Genomic DNA, 12108 nt, shown 5'->3' with positions numbered 1-12108 from the left:
GAACGCACGTGACGTCACGACACATACACCGATACGAAATCGAGGTTAGACAAGCCTAAGCTCGGTGTACCGCTTAGACACCGTCTCTTCTATCTATCGCCGGTTGTTTTAGCCACGTTTTACCGACACCTTCTCTGGCGCGTTGACCGGAAACTTGTCCAAGAGCGACAGAAACAACATTGTTCCATTACAAGGTATTATTGCGTTTGATAGCGCATACACGTGAACGTTAATACTACAACGCGAGTGCGTGCGTACGGGTGGCGTAGCCGAATGCAAGCGTAAGCACATCCGAACGGCAGGAATATGAGCACGTTCACTCGGTTATGCATTTTCATGGCAGTCGCAAGCACGAATGATCTCGCGTTCTCGCAGAAGATGCATTTGGCGGGAGCAACTCGGCTACCGCAGCCCCGCCAACCGTGTATCAGCTACAGAGAGGCGGAGACGGTCTTTTTGGTACTCGTGGTCTCTACGCTCTGCTGAACACTCGCTCCCCGACCTACTAATTTAGCGGATTAATTAGCCGAGACACTAAGACTTGGCGGAAAGGCGGAAATCCAGACGTCCCAACGGAAAATTTCTGTCGTATTACCGAATCTCTAGGTTTTCTTCGCGGCGATCCTACGCGAGTTTGAGTAAACTTTGGTAATCGGATTAAAACGTTAATCGGACTGCCAGCGAGCGGAATTACTTCGAAACGAGATCTCGCTTATACGTAAAGTGGATCGTTAAATTTCGCGAGAAACTCCCTTGAAACAACATTTCTCGATTCTTGATACAATTTCTCCCCGATTTATCGATAATTAACATAATTTTATACGTCTATATATGTATGCACGCGCGCATACATATTCAATTAAATTCGATATTTGTATGGTCGACGGTTAGATAATTAATTAATTAGAAATCTATGAATTAATTAGAAATTTAGAATTAAATATTAAACGTTAAATGGTAATTCGATGCTTCCTTTTTCTATGTATATATCTATACATCTCTAAGATATATGGATATTTTAATTCATTTGCACGTAGCAAAAAAAAATATTAATACAGCAAGTGAAATTATTAAAAGAGGGGAAACGGGATCGGAGAGAATGGCGCAACGGTATTTGTACGTCTAGGACAACGCGACGTAAATCAAAAACCGGGAGAAACGTTGTTATCGATTAACCTCCTTTTCCAGAGAAATCCATTCGCTTTTTCGAAACTAGAACTTTTCCCTACGTTTTTCGATATCGATTCAATTGTGGCGCTCGCCGTTCCACGATTCGTTTACAATTTTCAAGATGTATGCTGGATCCTAGTTGGATCTCCTTTCATTTCTTCAATCGAAACTTTAAAAATAACTTTCTCTACATTGTTAATCGCGTTTAAAATTTATTCGCGCATTCCCTTCTGACATCTTCTGACTGGGGGAAAATTAGAAGAACGAAATGTTACAAATCGAGGATGTAATTACAATCTACGATTAATATACGATTCGTAATTCCATTCGAAACGTGATTTTTCGAAAAGTGAAAACGCTACTACGTCGAAATATCATTTACGGGATGGATTTTATTTTACGAAAAGAAGCAAGATCGTCTTCTCGAATAATTAGAAATTATGCTCAAGATTTATTCAACGTACGTATATATTTATGAAGCACTTTGCCCGAATTTTCAAAGACGTGCAATTGTTGCACGGCAATACCATTGGCTTTCAATACGCGGCTCATGAAGTTTAATTAGCTCTCTATTGTATCACCGACGAATAATAACGGAAATGGTGAATAGGAGATTAGATTAGAACTAATGCAATTCGCCAAGGCAGTTGATGCGATATGATGCGAGAGACATAGGGATGGGAAAATCTATTCTCCATACGAAATCTATACGAACAATCGAATGGTAATAATAATAATAATAATATTCTTTTCATTTTCTCTTCTTCGTTCAATCGATGCGATCAGACTCCTACGTTGATCTCGATGCGTTTTCAAACGCGTAAATAAGAAAAATAGACGATTTTTATATAACTTTTTCATCCATCATCAAAGCAGAAGATTTCGTGAAATTGAATTTCAAGATGATATCCCGGCTGTAATTCCGTGATACATAAACGTTTGCGGAAGTCAAGTAATAAGATTCCTTTACGGAACTTGGTGAAAAGTAAACGTTTACGAAGAAAAGATCTGATCGATATAGTAAACAGTTATACATGTAGAGTGACTCTCGCCAACTCGCATCGGAAATTACAATAACAAGATTCGTCTGAAATGTTTTAGTTATCGTAATTCATCGATTTTCCTTTATATTTATTCCCCGGAAAAGAAAAGAAAAAGAATTTTTCCATCGATTACGGATATTTTTCTTTTTTCTTCCCCACTGCGACATTATCATGTTTTCACCTATTCGAGGTCGTATCGATTCGTTGTTCCGGAAAATGGTATTTCGAGTTGTTGTTTACCCGGACTATTCAGAGACAAAAGGCAGGATGGAATCGGGTAAAGGAGGGAAACGTTGTAAAAGAAGGTGGAGGAAGGAGGGTAGGGCAAGGAATACGATTGACGAAGAGAAGTGTGTAGCACTGTGAAGCACCGAAGAAGCGGTAGAGCGGATTAGCATAGATATTGAGCACTCGACGGTCCAGAAGGGGAAAAACATTTTGGACTTCGTTACCGTGTTACCTTACCCATCACTTTCATCTCTCTTTCCCAAAGTATCTCGCGAATCTTCTCTTTCTCTCCGATAAATCTCCGATGGACGGACAGATGTTGCAAACTCGATCGGGCGAATTGGTAACAATTTTTTCCTTTCCCTTAAATTTCAAAGGGTCTCGAGATCGCGTTACGACTCTTGACTCTTGGCGTTTTGGTAAAAAGTTGGGGAAAAAGTTGGAGTCGATAAAAAAGGCTGTAACGATAGGCCCCGTGATTAAAGTTCAGGGTTACACCGCTCGCTCGCGATAATGAGAAACTCAGGCAGAAGTCCGAGTTTGCTCGTGCAGGTAATCACGGAGGTATAACCGCAGACTATAACGAGTTACAGCAGTTGGATCAAGTCGCCATCTGTTCGGTATCCGTTTCAAGCCACGTCGACTATTTCCAAAGCTTCCTGTTATTCCAGCTTTAGCACACGATGCGTTAGATAAGCGCGTGAAATTGTAAATCGAGCAAGAAAAAAAGAAAAGGAAAGAAAAGAAAAGTGTACGAGTTAAAAATAGTATGGAAAAAAAAATACATTGGCGCAAATGATTCGGAAGGATGGAAAAATTGAATGTAAATTTTCAAAGAAATTTCTCGCAGATCGGTCCCTTAGTTTGACCACCGCTGGCGTCGAATTAGCACAGGCTCCATTATTTAAATTCAACCGGTATAAAAGAAGGATCAACGTTAAGTCGCACTCCGAGATATTGGCTGCCGAAGCCTGTCTGCTCGGAAGATAGAGTCTCTTTTGAAAGGAAAAGGGACGAAGGAAATCTGGAAAAATCGGTCTAATAAAATTCTGTGAATAGTATATCGCGAAAAGCGGTGGAAGGAGCGCTCCAAATTTGTATATTTTAGGATTGTTGTATAGGGAAATACGTGTAAAAAGCTTTTTTATCCATACCTATTTATTTTCATATATTCGACGAAGGGTTTTGAAAAAAGGTTTAAAGAAAAAAAAAAAAGAAAAATTCGGGAAAATCTTTTATCTTATCGATCGAAAGAGATGCGCGACGTGTGTGTATACGAGTGAAATAATAATTTAACGTAGTTGAACGTAATTCGGGCGAATCGAATTGTCACGAAAAATACAAGGAAAATCTTAAATCCATATATCTGGTACCGATGGTCGAGAAAAATAAACGGCTCTGTCTCGTTTCTCGAGATTGTGGCTGGACCAGCGCCAGGAAATCGCTAAATTGATAAAATTTGCCAAGTTGAGCCAGCATTCCTTTTTCTACTTCGTTCCGGTAAAACGATAGTTTCGCTAGATCGACAAACCTACTCGAGAAAAATTGGCAAATTCTCGCAAAACTATCGTAACGCGTATCCGTGCATTTATTATTCGATTCCTCGTTTTCTTTTCTCTTTTCTCCACGATTAATCGAGAAAAAGTGAAAATAAAAAAAGAAGAAAAAGAGATAACGAATTTTCGATCCACGCACATTCGCGTTTACGATAAAGTTGGTGCAAATGGGGAGAATGAAAAGCTGCGCAAAGAAGAGACCGACCGTTGTTTATCCGTGCCTTATTACGGAACGTGGCAAGTATTTCGCAGCGGCACACGTATGCGCATAATGCGTGGTTTGCTCCCATGAAGCATCCCTGCGTTTCTACTTGCACACGTTCTCGCGCCTTGTTCCGTCTTCTCTCTCTCTCTCTCACTATCTATTTTCGCATTGCCCGTTTTGTTGTAGCGCGAACTACGTAATGGCGAAACCTGGCCGAGAAAAAAGATTAGAATTGCAGGAATGGCGAAATGAGGAGGACAGCCAGGCCGTAATAAGCCGACCCGAAGAAATTATATTTTATGATTGCCGCAGCGTTTAAGCCGCCTACAGCGCAATGCACGTGCGCAATTATTCCATGCATTCTAAGCTGCGATTATGACTGTTGGCCTGCTCCGTGCCTCCTCCTCCTCCTCCTCCTCCTCCTCCTCCTCCTCCTCCTCCTCCTCCTCCTCCACTCTACACTCTTTTCTCGCATTTCATTATCCATAAATTTCAACTATATAAAGTAGCAACGTACGCTTTTCTCCTTCGCATCTTTTCTTTCCTTCCTTTTTTCTTATCTTTTTCAATTTACAATACGATTTACATTCGAAACGAATTTCACACATTTTTAATCGCGTCAATGATTTTATTCGTCTCGTAGAATTTAATTATTGGTTTTAGAACGGTTGTAATCTTGATTTTCCTTTAATTAAATTTACCAAAGATCCTGTATCGAAAAATTTCGATCATGGTGACGAGGAATTTTTTTTTTCCTCCTTCTCTCTCTCTTCTAGCGCTTCCCTCGAGAAGATTTCATGTTTTTGCTTCCTCTTTCGCTGAAACCTTTCTCTCTGCAATCTCCGATCTCGCGCATGAGAGAGATTCGATCCTTTGTTGCCGATGAACCGGACGGCAAAGTTCTCGTCAACGCGAACCAGCTTTCAAGATTGTCTGCGATGTCACGACACTGTACAAAATCAGGATCCTCGGTGGGCGGCGATATTGCCAACTTCCTATCCTTCGTTTTCTTCCGCATTTTCATCCCTTTCTTTCACTCGTCCTTCTCGGCGCAATCATCGCACCGAGTCTTTGCGACTGATCAAATTTTGCCTCTCCCTTTTCGATTATCGTTATCTCTTTTTATTATTATTATTATTGTTTACTCGATATATCTAAGATGAATGGCGAAATCGAACGCTTGTCATTCGTCCCCATTAAAGCTTTTGACTCGGCCACCTCGGTTGTGAAAACCCGGTTATCAACCCGTCGAAAGGACGGGGAAACGCACGAGCTTAACCGAGCTTACGCTTGTAAAAGCTGGATCGTTTGAAACGTGTCATCGAAGAATGGTTTGGAAAATTGCGTTTCGAAATACCGAATTAAAGTCCAGCGATGCGTGAATCGACACGTTTGCAAACGATTTCGGGCATCGATTTAGAGGTTTCGCGAACAAGGCAGGCCTCCGTTATTGTATCACGGCCGAAATCTTCGCTCGTAATTGCGCGATGAAATTTTTTTGACGAAGGAATCGAAGGGAAGAAAATAAGAAGGAAATATTATTTGACAAAGTTTTGCGGAACTAAAATGGAACGTTAAACCGGCGGGCTTATTTAAACCAGCGTATGTGGGTCAGGATATCCTGCTTCGTCATGTCTAAAAAAGAATAGCGCGGAGCGGGTAAAACGAGTAGCCTACAGCAATGAGAGAATAAAGGAAGAAACCGTTCGTGCAATTATTCTAAGAGCGTCTAGTGGGACGACAAATCTCTTCACGACGTTACCTCTTTTCCGTCCGACAGACCCACATAAACTGATTTCTCTTCCCAAGATAAATTAAAGCTTAAATTTCTAAAAGATAGTCGGTGTCGTTTGTCACTGTTTTTACATATCAATGTTATTCTCCCCGACGATTTGTCATCGCGCGAAAGAAAAGAAAACGAGGGATGGGGGGAGGGGAGGAGAGTATAATTTGAAATAACCTAGGATTTATGGATACTCGTAAATTCATTCGCGCCGCATTTTCGGCAATACGAATTTTTTTTTCTTTTTTTTTTTTCACGACGAATACATCGATTTTCATATCTTTTCATTCCTTTGATTTATACGCATTTATATTCTAATTTACGACGGGATAAACAAAACCATATTTATTTATTCGTTTCGATGCGCAACGTAACACGATACGCGTACAAAAATATTATCGTCCCTTTCGTTTTCAAGTCGAACGTTAACGAGCTTATGAAAATATAAATAAGCAATCTCTAAATATCGTTATAGGCGACTACGAGACACGACTTATTATTTGTACGCCGGTTAAATAAATTCTCGGACGCGGAAACCTCCTAATGTTAATTCGAAACAAAAGCACGACCGTCGCGAGGATCCAACGAAGACAAACCGTGAGAGAGGGGAGGGAGGAAGTATAGCGGTGTAGGGTAGGTGGAGGTTCCGGAAACGCGATGGGGATGCAGGGAATTGTAGGGGTCTTGCAATGGGTACGGTACGACAACGGAACTGGGGGTTTTGTTCGAGGGATGCGAGGGGTGGAATATCCACCGCAACAAGGTGCAGTTGGAAAAAGGGAATGACAAAATGAAGGGAAAAAGTAGAAGCCGCAGAATCGGCACATAAAAGCGGGCACGAACAGGCTGCGAGTATAAATAGTAAAAAAAGAGAAGAGAAATGTTGCTCGACCGCGAATTAGAAATTTCCAGCTTTTCTTCTTGCACGACAATTCTGAAAACCGCGTTATTCAAACGTTATCGGATTCGATGGCCCGATCATTTATCCCCTCCCAACTCTTTCAACCCTTAGCGAAATTTAATATACGAATATCGGTGAGATTTCGAATTTTCGAGAAATCGAGTTCTAACGAGGCAAAGGTAGAATTAACGGAGAGGAGAGAAAGAAGTTTGGAAAGGATCTTTCTCCCGCTTTTTCCTCTACTTTTTCTTATTTTTTCCAAAGTAGCTGTTTAATTCTTAACGAGACGCTGAAAAAAACTTAATTGTAAGAAGCTTTTATCATCACATCGGATATCTCCCTTTGTTTCTCTCTCTTTTCCTTCCCCCCTCCCCCCTTTATCGTTCGCAAAGGAACGTTAACGTCGAGAAGATAACGAAGTTGCTACGTCTAGTAAAAATTTGAACGGCTTAAATACTTTACGCGTCTCGTTCAAACTTGCGTCCAATTTAAATCGAAAACAGAGGGAGGGGGCGAGAATATATCGGTGGAAAAATTGGTCGGCAATTGCGGTTGCATCGATTGCAGAGAAATACAGAGTTAGACTACGGTACAGCGTAGCATACGGTATGGTAGACCGATATATAACTCATTTCCCATCCCGGAGTGAGGGGGAGGGGGATGGATTTGAGGAGGAATCGCGCGGAGATCGATCGAAATGTGCGCCCGTAGCCGCGCATTTAACGCGAGCGGCCGCCGTCACGCGTTCCGTCGAAAATAAGTATCGTCTGCTGATAAATGCGAGCGGGGCGCATTGGCGGTGAAACATTGGTTGGCTCTGGTATAGGGGAAATTCCATCGGTCTCGCGTAGATATTTTCCTCGATTCCTGTGGAGCACGCGAGCGGCCGCGCGTTACGGCGGGTGCGGGTACCCTATACACATCACGCTCGTACACGCCTATACGCGCATGGAACGAAGAGATCGCTTTATACCGCTTCGTTCTACGTGCACCGTAAAAATGCAAAGCAGGCTTGCACGTCAGCGCATACATCAGCACACACGTGCACACACGAGACAGCCACGCCGCCCCGCCGTTGTGCGCGCCGTTGCCACGGAACTTGGACGCGGAGGGGGTCGTTTACCCCCGTGCCGTCACTTCGCTATCAACTTGCCGCTGCCCCGATATTATCGACAAAAGCCAATTTTCTAGGCTACGCCGCGATTCGACATTCCGTTTTTCTTCCTCGTTTATAATGCATCCTTGCCTTCCATTCCCTCCCTGCTTTTCTCTCGATACTTTCCGAGCGCTACGCCCGGCGGTATTTCTGGGGCGGCCGATTCATTTAGACAACTCGGCTCGTTGCGTTTCACCGCAACTCGGCTTATTTTCTCGAAAAATCTCTTTCTGTTTTTCCGACGCAAAATCTGCATTTCATAGGAATCGATTTCTCGAATTTGCAAGCACGATCTTCTCGGTATAAACTGTTGCATAGAAGATAGTAGAGGTGGTTCTCGAACGAGCGGGAAATCTAAAAAAAAAAAAAGAAAAAAAAAGAATCTCCTTCCTGTTCGGCCCTCGGTTCGGTTAGTCTCAAACGAGCGGTCAACCTTCTCGTTTCATCGAGTTACGATCCCTTTGTTAGGCTCCTGACCCAAGGATAAAAGTATTCGATCGTTCGCCGCGCTTTCGTTTTACGGTAGCACGCGATAAATCGAAATAAATAACACCGTTCTTCGATACGATGTTTCTTTCGGGAATGGAGAAAATAAGAAGGAATTGATTTGAAAGATAATTATAAGATTAATCGGAACGAATGTAATAAAAATTTTTAACATCGCGTACGCTTTATTCCGCGCAATAAGGAAAAAGACGAGGGTATATGATGGGTATTTATCGAAACAAAGATGGAAGAAAGGAGAAGAGGTTGGGCGAGAGGAGCCGAGAATGAAAGAGGCGAACGTGGAGAATGAAAGGGTATCGAGGATCCCATAGGAAATCGTCAGGAATATCAGCCTCTGTTTGAGAGTGAGTCTGACTGAACAAAGCCGGTATAATGGGCAAGCTGGTGCACACGCAGCAATCGTCCTGGAATTTCGCTTGCTCGGTTATTCTTGCTACACTGTGTCGGTTATATGCCGTATCTCTTTCGTATAACGCACCGCATTGAACGGGAGCGAGAATGGAAAGAAGAAAGACTGTTGGTTGTTGCGGTCAGAACAGCTAGGTGCACCTACTAACGTGCACACGTTTTCGCGAGAGATTAATTTTTGAAACGGACGGAATTTATCAAATTTCCATTACATTTATACAATCGTAATATCCTTTCGAATCGCGAAAAAGATTTATAGAGACATCGTTCTTATCGCTCGAACGTTTATATTTTTTTCGATTAAACGAGCGTCGGCCAAACGAATCGAATCGAATCGAATCGAGTCGAATCGTTTGAGTGTTACAAATTTGAAGAGAATTTGGCTTTGAAAAAGCTGCCTGAAGCTGAATGGATGATTTTGTTTCGTGCATCGAAAGTAGATAAGTTGCAACAATAGCTGCACTCCTTCTTCTCTCCATACGTGAGCACAAATGAAAATTAGGGGAAAGAAGTATAAGAAGAGAGGCAAAGAGGGATTTTCGCGATTTCGCCGTAAAAGAAAATCGATAAAAATATATTACATTGGTATGGAAGTAGCAGAATATGTACAATGGACGTACTACGAAAGCATATGGAATACCATATGGCTCGAGTCGAACCAAGATTTTATTTCGCTATTACTTTTTCTCGATATCACCTTTATCCAGAATCTAGAGCAATTCCTACTAGCTGTACTACTTTTCTTCAAATTCTCGTTTCGTTATCGTCCCTTCTCTTTTATTTCTTTTTACATTTTTCTTTTTCGTTTCGTTTTTCCACTTATTCAGATATTTTCCTTTTTTTTTTTATTTTTGTTTCCCCCATTCCCCGTCGGTTTCTGAAATGTATTCTTTCATTTTCCAAGATGGATCGATACGTTTGAACTAAAACTATTCATCAAACACCGAAGATATGCATCTACCGTTTTCGTTTTCGCCCTGCCTCGCCGCCATTGCGCGTTGCACTATTGCTGTTTGTCGAGTGTCCAAACGTCGTTTAGATTCCATCTCAGTGTTTCATTTCCAAGTAAACCGAATAGCAAACGAATATCTACTCCGTCATTGGTGGATGTGTCGTACATATATACATATATGTTTAGTTGCAGAGAAAAGAAAAGAATCGGAATCTTTTTCGATGTGGAGAACACTTTTTCGCAAATCTTTTCGAAATTTTCTCCTCTTTACTTTTAACAACAAACTCGTCGTCGTGCATCACGGCCAAACCGAACTCCTGTTTTCGAGTAATAGTAACTTGGTTACCGTATTAATAGTGCATGAAATGTTGCGTTGCAAATCCGTGGAAAGTTTTGGCCGAAGCCAATATACAACTTTCTCAATTCTGTTACTCATTGTACGGAAAATACCATTCGATATTCAAAGTGGCGGGAAAAAAAATATAGTCGTACGATAAACAACGCGCGTTCTCCTTTCCAAAAAAACTTGTTCTCGTCTTCGGGGAATTTCAGATTCGCTCGTTCACAATTTCAGAAGAAGACGCTGGCTCCTTTTCATTTCGGTCGAATGAAACGGAGATAAAAATGAACAGTATTCCAGGCAGGTGTCATCAAAGATGAAAAGAAAGCAGATTTCAAGGGTATTTTCCCTTTAATAATTCTTAGAAGGGCGGCAACGGGAAAACAAGTAGCGAGGAGGGTAAATAGGCTGTAAAAGAAGAAAAAAAAAAAAGAAAGAGAAAAAGGAGAGTAAGACGGAATGGGATGCTGCGATTAGAAAGAAGGAAAGGTGACCTGGCCCGAGGAGCTGGCTTTTATTTTTCTTCCAGTGTCATCTCTTCTTCGAGTGCTAGCTATGCGTCCAAACAAGACGGAAACTCTATGTGTTCCTAGCACGATTTCTTCAAGTATCTCACCTCTCTCTCTCTCCCTCCCTCTTCATCTCTCCCTGGCAACTCCTTTCATCCGGATCTCGACGATGAATTACGTTTATTTTTCTTATTTTTCCCTTCCTCGTCAAATATTCGCGCTTCCGTTCCATATTTTTCCCGATATAATGTAATTGAAAAATCAAATTCAACCTTGTCGAGTTAATTTGCAGATTCGTAAACAAATTTAAACACGTCGTTTAATCATAACGTGTAACGTGAAATGGATGGGAAGGGAATTCTTTTAGCCGGGATGGAACACAATGTTGCCTATACGAAGTAGAAATATTCCGTACGGGTGAGAAGTAGTTACGATTCTATCAGGCTTGCCTCCATTATTTCTCATCCTTCGCTCTCTTTTGCCGCAATGAGAACTGCTCTCTTTTCGAGAAGATTGGTTACGGGGAGAGCAGTAATTCCGGCAGACGGAGCGCTAGCGAAGATATGAAATTCCAACCAATTCCCCGGAGATTTTCGATCCCTGGCCCCAATAAATGCATTTTGTTTTCGCGCTCGAACAGACTTCGCTCCAGCGGCTAAAGCGTTCCCTCCTCTCCTCGGAGAAGAGAAAATTGTTGGAACGAATCGTTCGGATTGTTGAATGTCTTTAATCGACAGGGAGAATAAAAAGGAAAAGAAGTGGAAGGAAGCGGGCAAAAGAGCGGATTTCATTTTTCGTGCGACGAACAACGTATACGTTACAACGTGTAACGGAGTGTTGTTCGCCTCTCGTCGAGAGTGGTGAGAAAAGGGCGAGCGATGGAAAAAAATAGGAACAAAAATTTAATCATTGAATTAAAAAAGGAAGGGGAAGTTTTTATCAGGAAGCGGTCTTACCGCGGTAAATATCGATTTGCCTATTTTCGAATCTTCGCCGAGGAGACTCGGCGAAACTTTCGGTATATTCGACAAATTAGTTTCCTCGCCGTAATTCCGTTCGATCAAACTTTTCTATTCCAAGTTTCGCCGTGTCAAAGCGATCGATTTTTCTTCACTTCGTTCCATCCGAAAGGGCCGAATTTAATAGCGGTTTAAACTATCGGCGAGGAACGAGTCTGTTAAAATTACCCCGGCTTGATCCCCCGGTTGAACGTTACTTGAAACGTTGCGTTCGCTCTGTCCAACCTTTCGATAATCGAGGATAATTTTTATTTCCCGACGAGATTTCGATCGATATTCCATCGAAACAAAATGCATCATAAATCGCGAATGCATTCGTAAAAGCAGGGAA

The 12108-nt window shown here is 41.8% G+C and overlaps 1 protein-coding gene across 2 annotated transcripts in view; it reads right to left on the bottom strand.

Moving 5' to 3' along the window:
- Positions 1 to 12108, bottom strand: part of LOC413569 (tyrosine-protein phosphatase Lar) — a 202672-nt gene that overhangs the window by 154893 nt on the left and 35671 nt on the right. The window lies entirely within an intron of this gene.

This window comes from Apis mellifera, linkage group LG14 (genome assembly GCF_003254395.2).
Source record: "Apis mellifera strain DH4 linkage group LG14, Amel_HAv3.1, whole genome shotgun sequence".
Lineage (NCBI taxonomy): Eukaryota > Metazoa > Arthropoda > Insecta > Hymenoptera > Apidae > Apis > Apis mellifera.
Note: the sequence above shows the minus strand (reverse complement) of the source record. Positions and strands in the feature narration are given on the sequence as shown.